Here is an 18,979-nt window from a genome sequence, read left to right on the forward strand (position 1 = left end):
GAAACCATATCAATGCTTTTACAGTATTATTTTATAATCCTGCTTTTACTGTATGCACTTTACTTAACTATAAGTATTGCAATTGTAGCGATTCATTTCTCTTGTATGAGAAAAGAGACTGATCAATAAATAACACCTTTTATTGAACACGCCCGTCTCTTCTTTTCTCTACAATCTGGTGAAACAAAGTATGCACGTATTGACTGAGTGAAATAGCTGTCTTTTGTTTTCACACGACTCTAGAGATATACTCTTGATTAGGGAGAGCAAAGTTGTCATGTTCTATGGTTGTCAGAAACTAAATCCCTTCTTGTCTATCCAGGGAGGTTAAACTCCTCCTCGCCTATTCGAGAAAGTTTCTAGTGAACTCTGAGCTAGCTGGCACACAAAACTTAAGTCTAATATCTTCAGTAGAAGACCTAGTTAACCTCTGTCCTACGTCTATACTATTGAAGATATTATTCCAATGCGCAGAGCCTATTGGGATAATAGGAACTACACTACAGTACAAATAAAATAATCTGAGGCATTTTCCTCTTTCTATGTGCGCTGCTGAATGCTCATAAAAAGAGGGAAAAAACTAAGAGAAATAAACATATTTCTCCTCGTTATGCCTTACCTGGGGAGGTGTAGGTTGTTGGCGCATTTCCAGGTCTACCAGGCTCATACCTAATACACTGCGTCACTCCTTGTGCCTGCTTCAAGCAGGCATACGCTTTTGACACAGTGGCATCCTAGAGGTGGTGCAGTGAAATCTTGTAGAACAGCAGCTTGTGGCCTATGGAATGTATGTGAGGACCTCTATTGGCAGTCAAAGGAACTGCAGCATGTGTGCAATCTGTAGATTTCACTGCGTCACTACTACGAGGCTTTCCTGTGTGGGAACGCCCACCCTGCATACATTATACCTGACGCAGGTATACTGTGATGCAGGGCTTTGCAACGTGACGCATCTCCCTAGAGGCGTCACCTGGCAAATGGGCCGCAATATGGCACATTGTTTGCGCTGCCGCTGTGTCACAAAAAGTGTTGCAACGGCGGCACAATTTCTCAAGATTTATCAAGCCATGCAGGGCCACGCAAGTGGCCTCGCGTGGCTTACTTTAGTGTGGCGTCGTTATTGCGCCCACCCCGCGTAGCGCAAGGGCGACTCAACACATTGATAAATAGGCACCTGTATTTTTCTAAATTGCTGCCTGTCTGTAGGCAAGGCCATTCTCCACCTCGGTTTTCTCAATGCTCTCAAGAACCAGACAGCAAGTAACAAATGCGACCTTGAGATAGATGGCTCTCGTAGAGACTCCTGCTGCAATTTCTGCTCTCTCCTCTAAAATTATTTTTATAGTATTTTCAAAATTATTTTGAAAAACCTCAACTGTGGTCTTTGATGTAAAGCGTGAATAGAAATGTCAATTCTCATGGTCATTAATGTTTTCCTGAATGCCAAGCTTCATGACTATGTGACATATGAGCTATTAGTACACTATTAACCTAAAGTAAAATATTTGTTTATTGTTTATACACAAACATCTGTTTACTGTCAGTGTGAATGCTGTCTTCTGTCTCATTGGGATGTCTATGAGGACCTCTGCTGGCTCTTAGTGTCACTGCAGCCTTTGTTCTGCATGCAGAGTCTGTGATGATGTGTGTGCTGTTAGCTGTTTGTATGTGAGGACATCTATTGGCCGTCAGCAGAACTGCAGCATTTGTGCCCTATGGAATGTATGTGAGGACGTCTATTAGCTGTCAGCAGAACTGCAGCATATGCACCCTATGGAATGTATGTGAGGACATCTATTGGCCGTCAGTGGAACTTCAGTATGTGTGGCTTATGGAATGTATGTGAGGACATCTATTGGCAGTCAGAGGAACTGCAGCATGTGTACCCTATGGAATGTTCTCAAGGACATCTATTGGCAGTCAGAGGAACTGCAGCATGTGCGCCTTATGGAATGTGCTCAAGGACATCTATTAGCCGTCAGCAGAACTGCAGAATTTGTGTGTTTTGCTGATCACCCTATGTGGGAAGGGTATGCCCAGACGTGGGTCCCATGCTCACTAAGCCACTGGAGTCAAGCTATCCTGGCTGAAAACGGCCGATAGCCAGAACCCGGTCCTAGGATGCTTGATTACGGTCCAGGGAAGACATGGCTTGGCAGTTCGGTCTGGACTGCTCCCATGAGGCACAGGGTCAAGACTGATTTGCATATGGCCATTTCTGAACTGGGGTGGCTTGGTGAGCACAATAACGATGGATTAAACCCAGCTCTGTGACTGGGGGTGAATGTTTTGCTATTGTGCAACATTCCGTCCATCATCTTGTATGTTTTGCATTTGTGCCTTATGTCATGTTGTCAAGGACATCTATTGGCCGTCAGCGGAACTGCTGCATTTGTGCCCTATGAAATGTACACAAGGACATCTATTGGCTGTCAGTGGAACTGCAGCATGTGTGCCTTATGGAATGTATGTGAGACATCTATTGGCTGTCAGAGGAACGGCAGCATTTGTGCCCTATGGAATGTACATAAGGACATTTATTGGCTGTCAGAGGAACTGGAGCATGTGTGCCCTATGGAATGTACACAAGGACATCTATTGGCTGTCAGTGGAACTGCAGCATGTGTGTCCTATGGAATGTAAGTGAGGACATCTATTGGCTGTCAGTGGAACTGCAGCATCTGTGCCCTATGGAATGTAAGTGAGGACATCTATTGGCTGTCAGTGGAACTGCAGCATCTGTGCCCTATTGAAAGTAAGTGAGGACATCTATTGGCTGTCAGTGGAACTGCAGCATGTGTGTCCTATGGAATGTATGTGAGACGTCTATTGGCTGTCAGAGGAACGGCAGCATTTGTGCCCTATGGAATGTACATAAGGACATGTATTGGCTGTCAGAGGAACTGGAGCATGTGTGCCCTATGGAATGTATGTGAGGACATCTATTGGCTGTCAGTGGAACTGCAGCATTTGTGCCCTATGGAATGTACACAAGGACATCTATTGGCTGTCAGTGGAACTGCAGCATGTGTGTCCTATTGAATGTAAGTGAGGACATCTATTGGCTGTCAGTGGAACTGCCGCATTTGTGCCCTATGGAATGTATGAGAGACATCTATTGGCTGTCAGAGGAACGGCAGCATTTGTGCCCTATGGAATGTACATAAGGACATTTATTGGCTGTCAGAGGAACTGGAGCATGTGTGCCCTATGGAATGTATGTGAGACATCTATTGGCTGTCAATGGAACTGCAGCATCTGTGCCCTATGGAATGTAAGTGAGGACATCTATTGGCTGTCAGTGGAACTGCAGCATCTGTGCCCTATGGAATGTAAGTGAGGACATCTATTGGCTGTCAGTGGAACTGCAGCATCTGTGCCCTATGGAATGTAAGTGAGGACATCTATTGGCTGTCAGTGGAACTGCAGCATCTGTGCCCTATGGAATGTAAGTGAGACATCTATTGGCTGTCAGTGGAACTGCAGCATGTGTGTCCTATGGAATGTATGTGAGGAAATCTATTGGCTGTCATTGGAACTGCAGCATGTGTGCCCTATGGAATGTAGGTGAGGACATCTATTGGCTGTCAGTGGAACTGCAGCATCTGTGACCTATGGAATGTAAGTGAGGACATCTATTGGCTGTCAGTGGAACTGCAGCATCTGTGCCCTATGGAATGTAAGTGAGGACATCTATTGGCTGTCAGAGGAACTGCAGCACGTGTGCCTTATGGAATGTACACAAGGACATCTATTGGCTGTCAGTGGAACTGCAGCATGTGTGTCCTATGGAATGTATGTGAGGACATCTATTGGCTGTCAGCGGAACTGCAGCATTTGTGCCCTATGGAATGTACACAAGGACATCTATTGGCTGTCAGAGGAACTGCAGGGTGTGTGTCCTATGGAATGTACACAAGGACATCTATTGGCTGTCAGTGGAAGTGCAGCATTTGTGTCCTATGGAATGTATGTGAGGACATCTATTGGCTGTCAGAGGAACTGCAGCATGTGTACCCTGTGAGAAGTTGGCCTGATATATGATGTTTCCAATTCTGGAACCACCTTGTATCAGTCCAAACAATCCCTTATGGTGTCTGGTTGTAAGTCAACCTTGTAGACAAGCTATCTTAATGGTAGCATGGACTAAGCAGCCTTAAAGGCTTAACTCAAGAGGTCGTGTTAAGCGAGCTGTTTTACCAATCACAGTCCTGTAATATCAAATGAAAGGACACCACACAAGTATATATTATAAAAATATATGTATTTATTACTTAAAATAATCCCCAGTATTCTTTATGAACAAAGGGGCACAAGCGTTAAATCAAAGCACATTATAACATACAAAGTTGCACAATTATGGATGAGGGCGAGGGGCCACTCAGACCATATACTAAAAAAATGGTATAAGAGATACCAATCGATCAGTGGTTAGGCCTAGGGCCTAGGGAATCGCTGGGAGCAGTCGGGACAAGCAATGCTGAAGTCGGGAAAAGCCCGCGGGATTCGGGTGCAGCGCTGAAAGCGCACGCATGCACCAATGTTAGTCAATGGTGCGTAAAAGTTACACAAATAGAGTTTAAGGACACTTCCGCTGAACCTAGAAAGACAAAACTTTAGACACAGACCCTAGAGGTGTGTACCAGTGTGGGAACACCGGCGTTGCAATGTTACCTCACCCACAGGAAGCGGGTGCATAGGGTCGAAGTTGAGTCGGGTTTCGTCACGCAGGTTCTTGGTGCTTGAAGCTGAAGAGACTGCAGGCGAGGTGAAAGAGAAGTGTCCGGTGGGATCCAAGGGTGGACCCAAGTCGAGAAGTACCTGAAAGCAGAGGGGACAGAGTCTGGGTCACTCAGCAGTGACCAGGGTGGAACCAGGACGGAACCAGGCAATGTCGGGCGCAATCAGGTGGTTGTCGAGGAGCTTCTCTCTGCTGTCACGTGGGCTCTGGGGCATCTGCGACGTCCAGGAGCGGGTCACGACCTGTCCCACGTAGGCTCTCGCCGTCGGCGCTGTCGACTTCAAGATTGGAGCAAACAACACTTGGCAAAAGCAATCCACGCGGTACTGGAAGATTGCTTCTCACTCCGACCAGGAGGGTCAGAGTGGGGGCTCCTTTTCAGGAGAGCTGGTGTAAATCTGGAGCAACCAGAATCACAAGTCGTATTTCAAGTTTCGTCGGCACAGGGGCCACAAGCCGGCTGGCAAGTGACCGGGCCAACGCGTTGAGCCAAAAGTAGCAGAAGGGCCCCACGCAGCACTCGATGAGTGTAGAGGGGTGAACTTCGATGCAAGAGTGGCTCAGGGTTGGGGCTTCTCAAACCCCGGTGTACAGCTTCGAGGGTCACTCGTGGGCTGCACGGTCAGCGTCTCGTGGTCTTTTCAAGATGGCGTGCCCCACGCTTCCGGTCGCCTCCACGGGTCTCAGCTCTGCAGGGACTGTGGATCGGGCTGTTAGAAGGCAGGCAAGCTTGATCTCGTTGATCTCTGTCGCTCGAGTTCCGGCGGGAACTGCAACAAAGCAGACGTCGAGGGCTGGATGGTGCCTGTTTGCACAGGGTGGTCACTCCTTGACCACAAGGGAGATTCTTCAGTCTTCTACGTTGAGTAGGATGTCGAAGGGTCCAGAGTTTCGTTTCTTATGTTTCATCAGGATAATCTGAAGTGCATTGGCACTGCTCCCAGTCTTATACCAATCTAGGGGGCTGGATTACCTGCTAGGTCCCCCTCCTATGGGTGGGACCCAGGAAGGGGGTGGGTACACCCCTTTCCTTTGATCCAGGCCGCGCTGGGTCGAGGGCTGGAGTGCCCCAGAACCGGTTTGGCCGGATTATGCAAGGGGCAGCCTTGTGCGCCCCAAGCAGTGTCTGGTTTCTTTCAAACCTCCCTGCTACAATCCACTATCTCCTGTCTGGGGGTGTGTGACACCTCCCTGCGACAGGAAACCCTTTGTCCAGGCCCCCTTGGCTGAGTTTTAGTCAGCTACAGGGGGTCAGACTTGTGTCTGTGGCAGAAGCAGCCATTTTGTGGATCTGAGGCTCCTTTTAAAATTAACCGCATTTCAGAAAAGTAACATGTCTTCTCCCTCTAGAGGGGTGGAATGCTATCCCCGTCGCCAGGACTGGTGAGGGGATAGTATTCCAAATCGTATGACACCTTACACGACATGTTTTGATAAAGCCAAACCAAAGTTGCTATATAACCGCGAGGATTATAATGCACTTAAGAGTATATGGTATGGCATTATCCTGAAACAGCTTAGGGAGTTCTTCCCGACGGCTGCAGACAGGCTCAGCTCATGCTAGAGCTCCATCTCACATTAAACCAAGCACTCTGCCTCCAGGATTGGTGAGGCCTTCCATAGGAGTGGCTCACAGGTTTATATGTGTCCAGATATAGGTTTAGATATAGGTATACTATATCTAAGCAAGGGGTGATTACACCACCTTGCCCCAGCTGAGTGATCAGCCAGTTGTGTCAATTTTAGATAGCCAGCCAGGGGTGGCAAAAGATATGCTGCAGCCCCTTGTAGGCCTTGGATGCACCTATGCCCTGGGCACCTATAGTGCTCTGTACAGGGGCTGATAAGGTGACCCAAGCCAATCTAGTTATGCACCTAGGGTACATGGAATCCATTTTACAGGGAGAGCAGATGACCTGGGGCCCTGATTAGCAGGGAACCAGGCCAACTAAGTCAAAAACCAGCTAAACACAAGGCAAAAAAATCTGGGGGAACCATAGTCAGGTAGCCACCTTCCTACACAACCCCCCCCCCCCCCCAAACGAAAGGAGATAAGGCTATCCTTGGCCAGGTAAGCCTATATTGCCTGAGTGGCCATATAAGGAAGTACCTGCACTAGCATGGGTACCCCCGTCTCATGGTCCACTAAGCAGTCCCTCACCCTTGGGGTATTAGAGGGTCTCCACCATAGGGAATCACTACCTTGGGTGTGTTTATGCAAAGTTAAAGGCTGGTTTGGATATGGAGTATTGAAGTGAGGCCCCACTAATTTAGGGCTCAGCTTCCTCCAATTATCTTCCACCATGTGTGCCTTTCTTTCTTCAACTGAGTTGCACTGTGCTCTCAGGGTCAACCTCTGGCTACCTAAAGCTGGAGGTTGGGTCCCTCTGTTTGGCTTGCTGGAGGGACAGTTCAGGTTTGGACCCTTTGGGTCCCAGGTTTGGCTGTGCCCAACAGAATCCATCTGTGGGAGGTCCCTAACTGTTTTTAAGGGGGCTCCCTCAGGAGTTTTTAAAGTCTTCACCTCACTAGGGCTACTAGTTTTGGTGCCCCTAATCTGTTGATGGGGGTGCTTTATTTGACAGGGGGCCCTCTGGGTCTCACTGTCCTTCTTGTCCTCTGCAGCCCTGGGCTGACTAAGGCAAGGTAGAGAGGGGCAGGTTACCTGCTCCAGACTAGGTCCCACCTGAGAAGGGTCCACTGACATAGAGGCTCTGTCAGGCTAGAACTAACCACCTCTGGGGCAGTTCCTTCATCAGGGGTAAGATCAGTTCCCTGAGGAGGGTGATCCTTTCCTAAAGTCTGGTGAGGGGGAGATTTCTCGTCCTCTGTGCTCTCAGTTTGTGTGGAGTTATCCATCATTTCAGGCTTCACAACACACCTATCAGTTTGAGTTTGGGCTGTGGCCATCACAGCCCCACCACCCTTTTCAGGAGGAGACTCAGTTTGGGTTTCTGCTGTTATCATAACAGCTGTGCTATTCTGTTCAGGAAGAGCTTTTGCTAAAGATGGGGCAGAGAGTTGCTCAGCCCTACCAACCTTTTCAGGAAGGACATCTTGAATTGGGGCTGTAGCCATCACAGCCCCACTAACCTTTCCATTGGCATTTACCATTCTAGAATGGGTTTCCTGTTCAACCTCAGCCCAGGCTGAGATTTCTAAATCATTACCCAGTAGGCAGTTTACAGGCAAGTTTGGTGACACTGCCACTCTCTTTGGGCCAGTGACACCTCCCCAGCTGAGACTTACTACTGCCATGGGATGATTTGTTTGGATGCCATCAATGTTTGTTACCTGGTATGTGGCATCAGGTAAAAGGTGCTTAGAGGGGACTATACAGTCAGCCACCATGGTGATGCTAGCCCCTGTGTCTCTAAAAGCTTCAACTTTCAAACCATTGATGATGGGTTCTTGTCTATATTTGCTCAAGGTATTTGGGCAATCAGAGAAGTTGGCAAACCCCATGCCAGTCTCATAAACAAGTTCATTTGGGGATGGGGACCTGGATAGGCCAGGGTCCACCTGGGCTCCAAAAGTAAACCACCCAGATTCCTGGGTGTGCTCTCACTTCCTGGGGGATTACTGCTGACAGTAACAGGAGGTGTTGGAGCTGGATTTGGAGGTATGTTTTCTTTATTGCCATTCTTTGGAAAACAGCTGTCCGTTTTCCAATGCCCAACCTGTTTACAGATATGGCAATAGGGCTTTTTCTCAGTTGAGGAAGTGTCTTGGGACCCACCCCCATTCTTGGAGTTTTGGGGCCCTGGGGAAGTCTTTTCTTTACTTTTATCCCCACCCTTATCTTGAGGCTTGGTAGACTCCTTCTTCTGGTTACTGTACTGATTCTTAGGCCTAATCCTGGTTCTGACCCATTTATCTGCCCTCTTTCCCAATTCTTGGGGAGAGGTCAAATCTGAGTCCACCAGGTGCTGGTGTAAGAGCTGGTTCTGACAATAACTTAGGATCTGCTCCCTCATAATCAAATTATACAATCCTGTAAAGTCATGTACTTTGCTGCCATGTAGCCAACCCTCCAGAGCCTTAGTAGCACAATCTACAAAATCAGTCCAGTCCTGAGTCTGTGTCTTCTGGGTGTCTCTGAACCTTAACCTGTATTGTTCAGTGGTTAAGCCAAACCCATCTATCAGAACACTCTTCAGGACTTTGTAATTGTTTGCATCCTCATGTCTAACAGTGAGGAGCTTATCTCTCCCTTTCTCTGAAAAGGAGTACCATAAGATTGCTGCCCACTGTTCCTCAGGAACCTGCTGTACCATGCAGGCTCTCTCAAGAGCAGTTATCCACTTGTGGATGTCATCCCCTTCCTTGTAGGGGGGCACAATCTTTGTCAGGTTTCTACTATCATAGGACCTGGGTTTCTCTCTAGGAATATTGCTGCCACCAGTGGCATCTAAGCCACACATTTTCTGTTCTCTTGCCAAAGCAAGTCTAGCTTGAGCCAGGGCTACCTCCTCCCTCTCTATCTGGAGTTTGACAGCCCTCATTCTTGCCTCATGCTCTTTCCTCTGAGAGGGAGTCATTCCTCTCTGAGATTCTCTCGAGGCACTAGAAATATGAGAGTGCACTGATGGAGATCTCACTCTTCTGTTGCCTGGGAGAATGATGCTTTGGGATCTGGGGAGGTGCTGGCCCTCTCCATTCCCATGTAGGTTTAAGTTGGCATGGCTAAGCCTGGCAACTATAACCTGGTTACCCCTCTGATCCTGACTTTCAGGGTCCTCTACATCTGAGTCCTCCTCTCCTTCATCCACTGGGGTGGTCTCATTCTCAGGGGGTTGTACTCCATCTCCTGAATCTAAGGGAACTGCATTCACCTTATCTAAGTCATCCTGTTCTAGAACGGCTATCGGGGTAGGACTGGTGGGACTTCTGCCCCTTTTTAGCCCCCTTGAAATGCACAAGGCAATCAAGTCTTTGTGGCTAAGTTTGTCATAGCTGGAAGTTGCCTTGGTAAGGTCAATTGTCACAGGTAGAGAGCTTGAAGCTTCACCTGTGCCAGACATGACTCTAGTGTGGTGTAAGTGATGCACCTACCTACACTAAGTGTTTACCTACTGTACCTTGCTAGTGAGTTGTAGCCAGGGTGTGCTAATCCCTGTAATCTACAACTACTAAGTTCAGTAGAACTTAATATGCTAAGTTTTTTATTTATATGTACCTAAGGTACTTGATGTGATCTTTCAATTTGATAAAAAGATTGCAATGGTAAAACAACAGCAAGCTCAAATCCGCACCGCTGCACACCAATGTGAGAAGTTGGCCTGATATATGATGTTTCCAATTCTGGAACCACCTTGTATCAGTCCAAATAACCCCTTATGGTGTCTGGGTCTGGTTGTAAGTCAACCTTGTAGACAAGCTATCTTAATGGTAGCATAGACTAAGCAGCCTTAAAGGCTTAACTCAAGAGGTCGTGTTAAGCGAGCTGTTTTACCAATCACAGTCCTGTAATATCAAATGAAAGGACTCCACACAAGTATATATTATAAAAATATATGTATTTATTACTTAAAATAATCCCCAGTATTCTTTATGAACAATGGGGCACAAGCGTTAAATCAAAAGCACAGTATAATATACAAAGTTGCACAATTATGGATGAGGGCGAGGGGCCACTCAGACCATATACTAAAAAAATGGTATAAGAGAGACCATTCGATCAGTGGTTAGGCCTAGGGCCTAGGGAATCGCTGGGAGCAGTCGGGACAAGCAATGCCGAAGTCGGTTAAAAGCCCGCGCGATTCGGGTGCAGCGCTGAAAGCACAAGCATGTACCAATGTTAGTCAATGGTGCATAAAAGTTACACAAATAGAGTTTAAGGACACTTCCGCTGAACCTAGAAAGACAAAACTTTAGACACAGACCCTAGAGGTGTGTACCAGTATGGGAACACCGGCGTTGCAATGTTACCTTACCCACAGGAAGCGGGTGCATAGGGTCGAAGTTGAGTCGGATTTCGTCACGCAGGTTCTTGGTGCTTGAAGCTGAAGAGGCTGCAGGCGAGGTGAAAGAGAAGTGTCCGGTGGGATCCAAGGGTGGACCCAAGTCGAGAAGTACCTGAAAGCAGAGGGGACAGAGTCTGGGTCACTCAGCAGTGACCAGGGTGGAACCAGGACGGAACCAGGCAATGTCGGGCGCAATCAGGTGGTTGTCAAGGAGCTTCTCTCCGCTGTCACGTGGGCTCTGGGGTATCTGCGACATCCAGGAGTGGGTCACGATCTGTCCCACGTAGGCTCTCGCCGTCGGCGCTGTCGGCTTCAAGATTTGAGCAAACAACACTTGGCAAAAGCAATCCACGCGGTACTGGAAGATTGCTTCTCACTCGGACCAGGAGGGTAAGAGTGGGGGCTCCTTTTCAGGGGAGCTGGTGTAAATCTGGAGCAACCAGAATCACAAGTAGTATTTCAAGTTTTGTCGGCACAGGGGCCACAAGCCGGCTGGCAAGTGACCGGGCCAACGCGTTGAGCCAAAAGTAGCAGAAGGGCCCCACGCATCACTCGTCGAGTGTAGAGGGGTGAACTTCGGTGCAAGAGTGGCTCAGGGTTGGGGCTTCTCAAACCCCGGTGTACAGCTTCGAGGGTCACTCGTGGGCTGCACGGTCAGCATCTCGTGGTCTTTTCAAGATGGCGTGCCCCACGCTTCCGGTCGCCTCCACGGGTCTCAGCTCTGCAGGGACTGTGGATCGGGCTGTTAGAAGGCAGGCAAGCTTGATCTCGTCGATCTCTGTCGCTCGAGTTCCGGTGGGAACTGCAACAAAGCAGACGTCGAGGGCTGGATGGTGCCTGTTTGCACAGGGTGGTCACTCCTTGACCACAAGGGAGATTCTTCAGTCTTCTACGTTGAGTAGGATGTCGAACGGTCCAGAGTTTCATTTCTTATGTTTCATCAGGATAATCTGAAGTGCATTGGCACTGCTCCCAGTTTTATACTAATCTAGGGGGCTGGATTACCTGCTAGGTCCCCTCCTATGGGTGGGACCCAGGAAGGGGGTGGGTACACCCCTTTCCTTTGATCCAGGCCGCGCTGGGTCGAGGGCTGGAGTGCCCCAGAACCGGTTTGGCCGGATTATGCAAGGGGCAGCCTTGTGCGCCCCAAGCAGTGTCTGGTTTCTTTCAAACCTCCCTGCTACAATCCACTATCTCCTGTCTGGGGGGGGTGTGACACCTTCCTGCGACAGGAAACCCTTTGTCCAGGCCCCCTTGGCTGAGTTTCAGTCAGCTACAGGGGGTCAGACTTGTGTCTGTGGCAGAATTATCCATTTTGTGGATCTGAGGCTCCTTTTAAAATTGACCGCATTTCAGCAAAGTAACATGTCTTCTCCCTCTAGAGGGGTGGAATGCTATCCCCGTCGCCAGGACTGGCGAGGGGATAGTATTCCAAATCGTATGACACCTTACACGACATGTTTTGATAAAGACAAACCAAAGTTGCTATATAACCGCGAGGATTATAATGTACTTAAGTGTATATGGTATGGCATTATCCTGAAACAGCTTAGGGAGTTCTTCCCGACGGCTGCAGACAGGCTCAGCTCATGCTAGAGCTCCATCTCACATTAAACCAAGCACTCTGCCTCCAGGATTGATGAGGCCTTCCATAGGAGTGGCTCACAGGTTTATATGTGTCCAGATATAGGTTTAGATATAGGTATACTATATCTAAGCAAGGGGTGATTACACCACCTTGCCCCAGCTGAGTGATCAGCCAGTTGTGTCAATTTTAGATAGCCAGCCAGGGGTGGCAAAAGATATGCTGCAGCCCCTGGTAGGCCTTGGATGCACCCATGCCCTGGGCACCTATAGTGCTCTGTACAGGGGCTGATAAGGTGACCCAAGCCAATCTAGTTATGCACCTAGGGTACATGGAATCCATTTTACAGAGAGAGCAGATGACCTGGGGCACTGATTAGCAGGGAACCAGGCCAACAAAGTAAAAAACCAGCTAAAAACAAGGCAAAAAAATCTGGGGGAACCATAGTCAGGTAGCCACCTTCGTACATACCCAATGGAATGTTCTCCAGGACATCTATTGGCCGTCCGTGGAACTGCAGCATGTGTGTCCTATGGAATGTACACAAGGACATCTATTGGCTGTCAGTGGAACTGCAGCATGTGTGCCCTATGGAATGTATGTGAGGACATATATTGGCTGTCAGAGGAACTGCAGCATGTGTACCCTATGGAATGTTCTCAAGGACATCTATTGGCCGTCCGTGGAACTGCAGCATGTGTGTCCTATGGAATGTATGTGAGGACATCTATTGGCTGACAGCGGAACTGCAGCATGTGTGTCCTATGGAATGTACACAAGGACATCTATTGGCTGTCAGTGGAACTGCAGCATGTGTGCCCTATGGAATGTATATGAGGACATCTATTGGCTGTCAGAGGAACTGCAGCATGTGTACCCTATGGAATGTTCTCAAGGACATCTATTGGCCGTCCGTGGAACTGCAGCATGTGTGTCCTATGGAATGCACACAAGGACATCTATTGGCAGTCAGAGGAACTGCAGGATGTGTGCCCTATGGAATGTTCTCAAGGACATCTATTGGCCGTCCGTGGAACTGCAGCATGTGTGTCCTATGGAATGCACACAAGGACATCTATTGGCAGTCAGGGGAACTGCAGGATGTGTGCCCTATGGAATGTTCTCAAGGACATCTATTGGCTGTCAGTGAACTGCAGCATGTGTGTCCCATGGAATGTACACAAGGACATCTATTGGCTGACAGCGGAACTGCAGCATGTGTGTCCTATGGAATGTAAGTAAGGACATCTATTGGCTGTCAGTGAACTGCAGCATGTGTGTCCTATGGAATGTTCTCAAGGACATCTATTGGCTGTCAGTGGAACTGCAGCATGTGTGCCTTATGGAATGTATGTGAGACATCTATTGGCTGTCAGAGGAACTGCAGCATCTGTGCCCTATGGAATGTAAGTAAGGACATCTATTGGCTGTCAGTGGAACTGCAGCATCTGTGCCCTATGGAATGTAAGTGAGGACATCTATTGGCTGTCAGTGGAACTGCAGCATCTGGGCCCTATGGAATGTATGTGAGGACATCTATTGGCTGTCAGTGGAACTGCAGCATCTGTGCCCTATGGAATGTAAGTGAGGACATCTATTGGCTGTCAGTGGAACTGCAGCATCTGTGTCCTATGGAATGTATGTGAGGACATCTATTGGCTGTCAGCGGAACTGCAGCATGTGTGTCTTATGGAATGTAAGTAAGGACATCTATTGGCTGTCAGTGGAACTGCAGCATCTGTGCCCTATGGAATGTAAGTGAGGACATCTATTGGCTGTCAGTGGAACTGCAGCATCTGTGCCCTATGGAATGTAAGTGAGGACATCTATTGGCTGTCAGTGGAACTGCAGCATCTGTGACCTATGGAATGTAAGTAAGGACATCTATTGGCTGTCAGTGGAACTGCAGCATCTGTGCCCTATGGAATGTAAGTGAGGACATCTATTGGCTGTCCGTGGAACTGCAGCATTTGTGCCCTATGGTATGTACGCAAGGACATCTATTGGCCGTCAGAGGAACTGCAGCATGTGTGCCTTAAGGAATGTATGCAAGGACATCTATTGGCTGACAGCGGAACTGCAGCATTTGTGCCTTAAGCTCTCTATGAAATGATTGTGGGGACATCTATCGGCTGTTAGTAGAACTTTAGTCTTTGTTCTATATGAAATGTAGGTAAGAACTGTTGGCTTTCAGTTAAGCAGTGGGCTTTGTTCTCTATGGAGTAAATGGAACTGCAGTCTTTCAAAGTAATTTGGGACAACCAATAGGAAGCATTTACCTAGTGCCGGCTCTTTATCAGGGACTTCAGGGCACAGCCCTACCTCCTGTGAGGGGCCACTTAATGTGCTGATATAACTGCTAATTATTTAACTGAACAGCGTTCATGGAAACACTACTTTTGTGTTTCCTGAACACTGCCAGTGCGTGGGTCAGCCCTCGTGGGCTCATTTCCCGGCCCCTGATGACAGGAGGAGGATGAGGGGGTGGAGCAATGATCCACGTACACAGTGTTGTTTAAAAACACAGCCCTCAATATGTAGATGTTGGTTTGCATATGTGATGGTGTTGGACCCGGCCTCATGGCGTGGTCCTACCCCTCCCGCATGGCGGGCCCAGGACGACATCGGCCCTCCATCGATCCACGGTCGCCCCCTTGGCGCTACTCTACACGAACTCCCGACGAGAGCAACCACCCTAGCAAACCACGGCTCTCCCCCCGGAACACGGCGAACCCTGCACGCCCCAACGCTGCAGGTCCGGCTACCACTCCGGACCACCATGTCAGGCCCGACTCCATCTTGGGCCCATCACGTGCCGAGCATGTGGCCTCGGCCCGACTCCGGCCAAGGCCCCAGCGAAGCCCCGACATCGAGGCACCAAGATCCCCCCAGGTGGTAGAATGGCCACTCAACGGATCCAAGAGGAGGGGAGTTTCGATGGCCCTCCAGCCGTCCCCGGACGCCTGGCATCGATCGCCCTCCGGCCTCCCTGGGCGCTGGCTCCACCCCCCTGCTGGGTGTCTGGACACCACCATACCGGCCCCTCTGACCCCCAGGCGCGAGGGTCCGGACATCAAAGGACTCCAGTCCTATATCTGGGCTAGCCCTGGATCAGGACGGGAGTTGTATTCTGGAGTTGAGAGCCCTGCTGACGCTGTCCCGGCTGACCCCGAGAAGAACTCGTTACCCTGAATCCTGAAACCATCTTTGGAGCCTGCTGGCGCTGCCGCGGTCCATCTTCGCTGAAACCATCTTTGGAGCCTGCTGGCCCTGCCGCGGTCCATCTTCGCTGAAACCATCTTTGGAGCCTGCTGGCGCTGCCGCGGTCCATCTTTGCTGAAACCATCTTTGGAGCCTGCTGGCACTGCCGCGGTCCATCTTCGCTGAACCACCTTTGGAGCCTGCTGGCGCTGCCGCGGTCCATCTTCGCTGAACCACCTTTGGAGCCTGCTGGCGCTGCCGCGGCCCCTCTTCGTTAAGACCACCTTCCGAGCCCTGCTGGCGCTGCTGCTGCTCGACCTCCCGGAACACCCCGGCTCGAGGATTGAGAGCTGAGCGCAGGGTATCCCTACGCCCAACCAGTACTGAGACTGTCCCGCTACCCTGTTCCCTGTTTACGAGACTTTACGGATCCCTCGATCCGCTTGTATATATTTATTTATTTATTTATTTATTTGCATGTTTTTATGGCACTGCGAATCGACTCCCGAAGGAGTATCTCCGCGCCTTTGGCAGCAACTAAAGAGCAGCAACTCGTCATGATCTAATTCAAGGCCCTGGACCAGCTAAAGATTAAACAGGAAAGTTTTGAGTTTCTTCCTAAAAGGGAGATGTTCCCTGCATACTCTGATTTCCTTAGGGAGTTGGTTCCACAACTTAGGGCCGGCTACAGAAAGGGCCCTACCCCCCTTTCTAGCTTTCATGGCCCTAGGAACACATAACAATTCCTGATCTCCTGATCTCAAGGATCTAGATGGGACATAAGGGATGAATTTTTCAGTGAGGTAGCCAGGGCCCTTACCTATAAGGCATTTATGGATGACACAACAGATCTTAAACATCACCCTCTGCCTTACCGGAAGCCAGTGCAATTTGGCCAATAATGGTTTTGAGGGAGTGCGAGGCGGGGCATTTAAAACTAGTCGTGCAGCAGTGTTTTGTACAACTTGTAATCTAGCCAAGATACCCTCATTGGCAGCCAGCAACAGACCATTGCAGTAGTCCAGCCTACTTAACACTAGTGACTGGACCAGCGTTCTCCTGGTGAAATCCGGTAGCAGAGGGAATACTTTCCTGAGAAGACCAATTACATGAAAACATGAACCCACCACTTGATTGGTTTGTTGTGTTAGGGTGAGCTCATGATCCAGTTTCACTCCCAGATCTTTAACTACCATTTTGGGCTCAGGGACGGGGCCAAGATCTTGAGGCCACCAGTCAGGAGTCCATAGACGTTTGGCCTCTCCGAAGAGCATCACCTCGGTCTTGGAGACGTTGCACTGCAAAAAATTGGCTGTCATCCAGCGTGCCACCTCCTTCATCCCCCGGGCAAAGGAGTCACGCACCTCAGGAGTCATGATTTTAAAAGGGAAGAGGAGTTGTGTATCATCTGCGTATGCTGAAGATAATCAACCTTTATTACTGATAAAGCCTAAGAACTTATCCTCTTGTGTGGTGTCCATTTGTAGTGGTGTGATTGCTCTGCTGTACGATTATAGGAGAGGACCCTCACCCAGGAGGCCTCTCGACAATGCTCGGCCACTTCCAGAAGGAGGGGTGGACCTAGGGGTGGTCAGTCAGACACCTTCCGCCTCCCCCGGGATCGCCTTTCTAACAGATGGGCAAAGTTCAACTCCAATCCCATTAAACTGGCACAATATTTTTTATTCAGCAGCCATACTGTCCATGCCTCCGGCAGCACAGAGTACTTCCTAAAGTGTGGCTGTCGGGGTGCCCATCAGTGCATCTTTGAGCCAATGAGAAGCCTCCTGCACTGTCAGGCTTCTGATTGGGCTGTGCTTCCAGTCCTATCAAGATGCTGGGAGAGGGGTGCGGTGCGCCTCCCTCTTTTCAAACCTGCCCCTGCCGCTCCGTCTGGCTCCTCTATGGCAATCATGGCTCGCTGGGTCCATGGTCCAGCTCTAGATTCCTGCTCTGCTGCTGCCAAGGAGCCTCCCAGGTGCCACTAAGGGAAGTAAGATAAGTCAAAAAACATATTGTTTCCCTGCACCTGTGTTTGTGGCTCTGTGTATATGTTAGTGAATGAATGAGGTGGAGTGAGAGTATGTGCGTGAGTGTGTTTGAGAGTGTCAACGAGAGTGAACGTGAGTGAGAATCGTAGTATGAGAGCGTGTATGAATAAATGAAAGTGAGTGCCATGAGCGAGTGTGCGTTAGAAGGAGTTAGTGACTGGCGATTGTGAGAGGGAGTGGGAGTGAGTTAGGGGTGTAGCATCAGTGGTGCAGCAGATGCAGTTGCACCAGGACCCAGAGTCCGTGAGAGTGTGGAAATGTGTTCGTAAGTGAGAGTGAGAACCAGTGAGCGTGAGTACATTTGAGTCTAACAGTAAATGAGGGTGAGTTTGAGTAAGCGAGGGAGTGTGCGTGACTAGCAATGTTTTGTTTGCGTGTTTTATGATTGTGAGCGTGCAGCTGGCCGTGGCATACTCTGCGTAATTTTGGGCTGATGGCAGCCCTCCAGGTTAAATGCTTCCATATTGGAGGTAATTCTTGGCATAAAGGAGGACGCTTATGATAAAATGCAGCAGGCCCTGACATACTAGAAGTAATTCTTGGCATAGGGGCCCCTGTGGAAAAGTGCTGGTGCTGGCATACTGGAGGAGATCCTTGGCATGAGGCAGCCGTGGCAAAATGTTGGCACTAGGACATTGTAGGTCATACTTGGCATAAGGGAGGGCACCCAAGGCAAGATGCATACCCTGGTATACTGGAAGTAATACTTGACATTAAGTGACACACATGGCATAATCTGGTGCCAGCATACATCTTAGAGATGGCAGCTGTGGCACATTGGGGCTGTTAAAACATTTTTACTTTTTGATAATTGCGTTCAAGAACAGGAATTTTAGTACCAATTAGGTATTTTCCCTATCACCCTTGCAGTTCTTAAACAGTTTGAGAATGGTTCAAGATCCCCCCCCAGCGGTTATATTCGCTGTAACAGATTGAAAAATGCCTCCGGCAACCATTGGAAGACTGCGGCATACTCAAACCTGTGCCATGGAATAAAATCACGGGGGGGGGGGGTCACATCGCAACTCCAGGCGCTGTATTACACAAAGTGCTTAAGGGGTGCAACGGACATGTGCTCCCGCTTTGTGCGCCACCAGTGCTATCATGAGAGGACGTTCCCTCATTTCCATGGGGGCGTGGCACTAATAGTGCTCTACGAAGCCAAAGGGTAGCCCCCTGGAGGGGAGGAAAGGCCGTCCCTGCTGCAAAATCGGCCCTGTACCAAAATTGGCTGAAAACCGGCCCGCGAGTGGGGGGGGGTCGGTTGTGGTTCTCAGTCCGGCCCTGTTTACAACACTAGCAGCAAGAGAAGGAAAAACATTTGGTTTAAAAAATGACAAAAGCTAGCAAACTCACAACCGCAGATGAGCCCCTCACCACAGCAGCAAGAGACCAGGGCCTTCATTTACGAGAGGCCTGCGTCGCCGAAGCATCA

General features: G+C 49.3%; 1 protein-coding gene across 2 annotated transcripts in view; it reads left to right on the top strand.

Annotated features, from left to right (window-relative positions):
- The window catches only part of F2 (coagulation factor II, thrombin), a 312,194-nt gene that overhangs the window by 40,578 nt on the left and 252,637 nt on the right, over positions 1-18,979 (top strand). The gene's annotated exons all lie outside the window — the stretch shown is intronic.

Source organism: Lissotriton helveticus, chromosome 3_2 (genome assembly GCF_964261635.1).
Source record: "Lissotriton helveticus chromosome 3_2, aLisHel1.1, whole genome shotgun sequence".
NCBI classification, from domain to species: domain Eukaryota; kingdom Metazoa; phylum Chordata; class Amphibia; order Caudata; family Salamandridae; genus Lissotriton; species Lissotriton helveticus.